This window comes from Palaemon carinicauda, chromosome 5 (genome assembly GCF_036898095.1).
Source record: "Palaemon carinicauda isolate YSFRI2023 chromosome 5, ASM3689809v2, whole genome shotgun sequence".
NCBI classification, from domain to species: Eukaryota; Metazoa; Arthropoda; class Malacostraca; order Decapoda; family Palaemonidae; genus Palaemon; species Palaemon carinicauda.
Window position 1 is genome coordinate 128,341,256 of NC_090729.1, and position 7,517 is coordinate 128,348,772.

At 35.8% G+C, this 7,517-nt stretch overlaps 1 protein-coding gene across 2 annotated transcripts in view; it reads left to right on the plus strand.

Moving 5' to 3' along the window:
* Positions 1-633: 633 nt before the first annotated feature.
* Positions 634-7,517, plus strand: part of LOC137640569 (transcription factor SOX-8-like) — a 34,174-nt gene continuing 27,290 nt past the window's right edge. For both annotated transcript variants that reach the window (XM_068373084.1, XM_068373085.1), the window contains exon 1: positions 634-722. The gene's annotated coding sequence lies outside the window, so the exon portion shown is untranslated. The remainder of the gene's footprint in view (positions 723-7,517) is intronic.

Genomic DNA, 7,517 nt, shown 5'->3' on the forward strand with positions numbered 1-7,517 from the left:
ACTTTGAGTTGAATAGTCTCTTCAAATAGCAGATGTTAAGTCCATCAATCTGCCGAAAAATTTGTCTTTGAGAATGGCAAATGCAAAGAGATGTGGTCTGTCACCTCCACTCCTGATGATTGACGTCTAAACTGTGATTAGAGCATTGTTTAGATCGCACAGCTGTACCGCATAAGATCGCAAATAAATGCAGTGAGGAAGGGGGGTGGGGGTTGTAGGGATAAATGGGCGTGGCTCAGAGCCTTCTCAGGCTCCTCCCCCTAAAGCCTACCGACTCCGCCCTATATCCCCCCATGCTCCTCCCCCGTTACGCTTTGCGAAACGACATCTAACCGATTCAACGATTTGATTCCTGCTTTGATTTTCTCCAACCCCGGGCTTCCTTTGGACGAGCGAAATCACCTACGATCTCGAAGCGGAGTTGATCGATGTTGAGGCGAAGAGATTAAGGGCCTACTATATCACTGGAGGGGGGAAAAAGGAGGGGGATTTCATGAAGCTGTTTTTTCCCCCAGGGCGGCCCCGCCAACACCTTGGTGCAGGGGACTTGGGTCTGGTACGGGTATGGAGGTATCCCCTAACCTTGTGGAAACGGCTTGGGTATGACTCCACAGGTTTTGGGGGACCCCCACAAGAAGAGCGCCGCTCGTGTTTGCCAGACAGTAACACATTCTCCGTCGTAATCAGCAGACAGAACCTCCCGTATTTCCGCAAACAGGAAGGTATTGAATCTCCCTTGTGAACCAGTGTTGTGTGAAACCCTTTTGAGAAGCTCTTAACTTCAATGTGCTCCTCGAGGAAGACAATTCGTGCGTTTTGAGGCATCCTCAAAAAATCCTTTTTAATGGATAATCTGAAAGAGCAAAATAGGACAGAAAGGAACGAGGTTTAAAAAAAAGGGGGAAGACAAACTAACCGCATTTTCCGGGTATTTGTTGTGTGTAAGATGTCATAAAAGATGTAAGCCATGGGTCTTTGTCTTTCTCTCACTCACTCTCACTCACTCACTCACTCTCTCTCTTTCTCACGCTCTCTTGCATCTGGGCGACGATTGTGCGAGACGATTTTCATGCGTTGTTGGAGATAAACGCAACGCTATCAAAAGAGGCCTTTGTGGATTCAGAAGCGTTTCCAATGGTCATTAATTTCAAAGGCGCTGTGTTCTCGTGCGCATTACTCGAGGACTTTCGAGGCCGGGGAGGGGAAGCTGGGTGGGGGGAGGGGGATATCTGAATGGCAAAATGATTGCTAATGTCTATATTACCCCCGATGAATTCAACATCACTGGATGAATGTCTTCTTTCGAGTCGCCGATTGCGGAGATAAACGACGAAGTAGTTGCCTCCGCTTATCGCCTCCCGAAGATCAAATGATCGATATGCTTTTTTTTATCAATTATCTCATCTATTAACGGGTTCTTGCCAACGAGTGAACAATTGCAGCCCTATCTGTATAATCGCAGTGGATTTATTAGCTTCATTTAAGTGAAACACTGCGCAAGGCAATTACCGCGTAAGAAATGTGCAAGTTGCAGTGAAAGAAATCTTTATTATGAGGTGTTTCTGTGTGTCAGGATATAACAATTGTGAATACAAGATGTTATTGTTATTTCTCTTTCTTTCTCGAGACGTTTGCAGATACGTACACCTGTAAATGATGAATTATCCGTAGTTTACAGATTAGATGAACGACGCTGTTGCAATCGCTTGACAATGTTAGTTGTTTATAAGAGGTCATATTTCAAGGAAACTTTATCGTAAATTCTTATATTAATGATAGATTAAAAAATAGAAAAAACAGTTTTATCGTAAATTCTTATATTAATGATAGATTGAAAAATAAAAAAAAGTTTTTTTTATGAAACTACGTGACACGCCCAATCCTAACGCGCGCACACATGAACGCACGCACACGCACACACACACGCAAATAGATTAAATTTAGATAGATTTAGATAATTCATTGACCACAGCTACAAAGTTTTACAATATATAGATAACGTACGACAAAATGCCCACAAAGTTACCTGTTTACAATTATTGTTTATCAAACAGCAATAGTGTACACAATAACAATATATAAAAGAAAGACAAAATATAAAAAAAAGTAAAAGATAAATCAGCGTACAACATTAACTGTACGCAATCAAAATATAATGAATTAATTTACATGGGATACACAAACACACACACACACATTGGTTCTCCAAAGTCGAGAAAAGTGATTCAGTTGGTATTGCAAATTTAGAGATATATCAAATCAACTTTATTTTTACAGCTACGTAATTATCGATTGTACGCAAATTTTAACATATTATTGTACAAGTAAGATAAAAGTAATATTATAAATTCTGATGCACAATTTGACAAATTTTACGAAATCAATAAGTCTCAATGTTTATGAATTGGTTATAAAGTTTATTTCGATCTTAACTGTTTATCCGAATTATATAGGAATTTATTGGCTAATTATGAAGATTACTTATAGATCCAACACAAATATCAGTTTATCATCATAGTATTTTCAAGCAATAGTTTTCGAAAGCCGAAAGACAAAATATCTGCTGTAAGTTGGGATTCCGACTTTTGTCTACGGGAGTTTGGTGAATCCATTTTTGATAATACAGAGTATATATAAACAAACACAATTGATTATTGAATTTTATATATATATATATATATATATATATATATATATATATATATATATATATATATATATATATATATATATATATATATATATATATATATATATATATATATATGTGTGTGTGTATATATATTCATATATGTATATATATATATATATATATATATATATATATATTTATTTGAATATTTATATATATATATATGTATATTTATTTGAATATCTATATATATACACACACACACACACACACACACACACACACACACACACATATATATATATATATATATATATATATATATATATATATATATATATATATATATATATGTATATATATATATATACTGTATATAATGAAAATATACATCTTGAGAGAAATTAACATCTATCAGCTCAAGTGTATTTAATGACATTACCTTTACAAGTGAGAAAGCATATTTTTGTATCACGAAAATCTTCATTCATTCTTTCTTCATTTATTTAGTAGGCCTACAATAATCATTGAATTTATGAATTTCTATATGTTTTAAATTAGTAATCAACACGTAGTAATAATTTGGAAAGCAAACACTACACCATTTCAGGTAATTAAATAGTACCGAAAACCTTTATAAACACTTTAGAAATAATTCGGTTTCCGATAACGTATCTATAAAAGGAAATATTTATGTTTTCAATGTAAAATATTATAGATTATAAATAGTAGTTTAATGAAAAAATACTCATATATTTGTGTTTATATACGTATGTATATGTAAGCTGAATTGTGGGTGCGTGCGTATATATATATATATATATATATATATATATATATATATATATATATATATATATATATATATATATATACATACATACATATACCAAAGGCACTTCCCCCAATTTTGGGGGGTAGCCGACAACAACAAGAAACAAAACAAAAAGGGGACCTCTACTCTCTACGTTCCTCCTGCCTAACCAGGGACTCAGCCGAGTTCAGCTGGTACTGCTAGGGTGCCACAGCCCAACCTCCCACATTTCCACCACAGATGAAGCTTCATACTGCTGAGTCCCCTACTGCTGCTACCTCCGCGGTCATCTAAGGCACCGGAGGAAGCAGCAGGGCCTACCGGAACTGCGTCACAATCGCTCGCCATTCATTCCTATTTCTAGCACGCTCTCTTGCCTCTCTCACATCTATCCTCCTATCACCCAGAGCTTTCTTCACACCATCCATCCACCCAAACCTTGGCCTTCCTCTTGTACATCTCCCATCAACTCTTGCATTCATCACCTTTTTTAGCAGACAGCCATTTTCCATTCTCTCAACATGGCCAAACCACCTCAACACATTCATATCCACTCTAGCCGCTAACTCATTTCTTACACCCGTTCTCATCCTCACCACTTCGTTCCTAACCCTATCTACTCGAGATACACCAGCCATACTCCTCAGACACTTCATCTCAAACACATTCAATTTCTGTCTCTCCATCACTTTCATTCCCCACAACTCCGATCCATACATCACAGTTGGTAAAATCACTTTCTCATATAGAACTCTCTTTACATTCATGCCCAATCCTCTATTTTTTACTACTCCCTTAACTGCCCCCAACACTTTACAACCTTCATTCACTCTCTGACGTACATCTGCTTCCACTCCACCATTTGCTGCAACAACAGACCCCAAGTACTTAAACTGATCCACCTCCTCAAGTAACTCTCCATTCAACATGACATTCAACCTTGCACCACCTTCCCTTCTCGTACATCTCAAAACCTTACTCTTACCCACATTAACTCTCAACTTCCTTCTCTCACACACCCTTCCAAATTCTGTCACTAGTCGGTCAAGCTTCTCTTCTGTGTCTGCTACCAGTACAGTATCATCCGCAAACAACAACTGATTTACCTCCCATTCATGATCATTCTCGCCTACCAGTTTTAATCCTCGTTCAAGCACTCTAGCATTCACCTCTCTCACCACTCCATCAACATACAAGTTAAACAACCACGGCGACATCACACATCCCTGTCTCAGCCCCACTCTCACCGGAAACCAATCGCTCACCTCATTTCCTATTCTAACACATGCTTTACTACCTGTGTAGAAACTTTTCACTGCTTGCAACAACCTTCCACCAACTCCATATAACCTCATCACATTCCACATTGCTTCCCTATCAACTCTATCATATGCTTTCTCCAGATCCATAAACGCAACATACACCTTCTTACCTTTTGCTAAATATTTCTCGCATATCTGCCTAACTGTAAAAATCTGATTCATACAACCCCTACCTCTTCTAAAACCACCCTGTACTTCCAAGATTGCATTCTCTGTTTTATCCTTAATCCTATTAATCAGTATTCTACCATACACTTTTCCAACTACACTCAACAAACTAATACCTCTTGAATTACAACACTCATGCACATCTCCCTTACCCTTATATAGTGGTACAATACATGCACAGACCCAATCTACTGGTACCATTGACAACACAAAACACACATTAAACAATCTCACCAATCAGTCAAGTACAGTCACACCCCCTTCCTTCAACATCTCAGCTTTCACACCATCCATACCAGATGCTTTTCCTACTCTCGTTTCATCTAGTGCTCTCCTCACTTCCTCTATTGTAATCTCTCTCTCATTCTCATCTCCTATCACTGGCACCTCAACACCTGGAACCGCAATTATATCTGCCTCCCTATCATCCTCAACATTCAGCAAACTTTCAAAATATTCCGCCCACCTTTTCCTTGCCTCCTCTCCTTTTAACAACCTTCCATTTCCATCTTTCACTGTCTCTTCAATTCTTGCGCCGGCCTTCCTTACTCTCTTCACTTCTTTCCAAAATTTCTTCTTATTCTCTTCATATGACTGACCCAGTCCCTGACCCCACCTCAGGTCAGCTGCCCTCTTTGCCTCACGTACCTTGCGCTTTACTTCCACCTTTTGCTCTCTATATTTTTCATACTTCTCTATACTATTACTCTGCAGCCATTCTTCAAAAGCCCTCTTTTTCTCTTCCACTTTTACCTTCTCTCCTTCATTCCACCATTCACTGCCCTTCCTCATGCTGCCTCCAACAACCTTCTTGCCACATACATCACTTGCAATCCCAACAAAATTTTCTTTTGCTAACTTCCACTCCTCCTCTAAATTACCAGTTTCTCTTACTCTCACCTCGTCATATGCCATTTTCAACCTTTCCTGATATTTACTTTTTACCCCCGGTTTTATTAGCTCTTCAACCCTCACTAGCTCCCTTTTACATCCACCTACTCTATTCCCCCACTCTTTTGCTACAACTAATTTTCCTTCCACCAAAAAATGATCAGACATACCGTTAGCCATACCCCTAAACACGTGCACGTCTTTCAATCTTCCAAACATTCTTTTAGTTATCAACACATAATCCATTAATGCCCTTTCTACTACTCTTCCATTTGCCACTCTTACCCATGTATACTTATTTTTATCTTTCTTTTTAAAAAAGCTAGCACTTATTACCATCTCTTGTTCAACACACATATCTACCAGTCTCTCACCACTCTCATTTTCACCCGGTACGCCATATTTCCCAATGACACCTTCTACCTCTCCAGCACCCACTCTAGCATTTAAGTCACCCATAACAACTACATAATTCCTTCTACCCAGTCCTTCTACACACCTAGTTAATTCGTTCCAGAACTCAGTCCGGTCTTCTTCACTTTTCTCACTACCTGGCCCATACGCACTGACAAACGCCCAACATTCCCTACCCAACCTAACCCTTACCCACATTATATATATATATATATATATATATATATATATATATATATATATATATATATATATGTATATATATAAATATATATATATATATATATATATATATATATATATATATATATATATATATATATATATATATACATACATAAATATACATACATACATATATACATATATATACATACATACATATATACATATATATATATATATATATATATATATATATATATATATATATATATACATATATATATATATATATATATATATATATATATATATATATATATATATATATATATATATATATATATGCAGATACATATACATACAAATGTCTGAGAACTTATACATATACATATATATATATATATATATATATATATATATATATATATATATATATATATATATATATAAAAGATAACAAATGATTTATTACAAAATTTCCCAATTATTTTTATAGCTGTAAAATATCAAATAGATAATCCAAAAGCCGGAAAATATTTGAGCAATTATGTTATAAGTTATACGACGCAGAGGGCAAAGGGAAGGGCAATACTGGAGGGGAAAAAAGCTCATACCAGTGCATTTTCCACCCAGGTCCCACCATGACCGATAAATGATATAGAAAGCTCATCGCATTATTATTATTATTATTATTATTATTATTATTATTATTATTATTGTTGTTGTTGTTGTTGTTTTTCTTATTGTTGTTGTCATAAGCTAAGCCAAACAGGCGTGTCAAATACGTAGAGTTCAACATTATTATTATTATTATTATTATTATTATTATTATTATTATTACTAGATAAGCTACAACCCTAGTTGGAAAAAGCAAGGTCTTATAAGCCCCAAGGCTCCAACAGGGAAAAATAGCCAAGTGAGGAAAGGAAACAAGGAAATAAAAAACTACAAGATAATTAATAAACAATCAAAATAAAATATTTTAAGAATAGTAACAGCATTAAATTAGATCTTCCATATACTGTATGGAAGTACAGTTAAATCGTTTTTGTTGGATCATGTCCTCAGGAAGATAGTTCCTTTTCAACAAGTCAGCTGTATTATTATTATT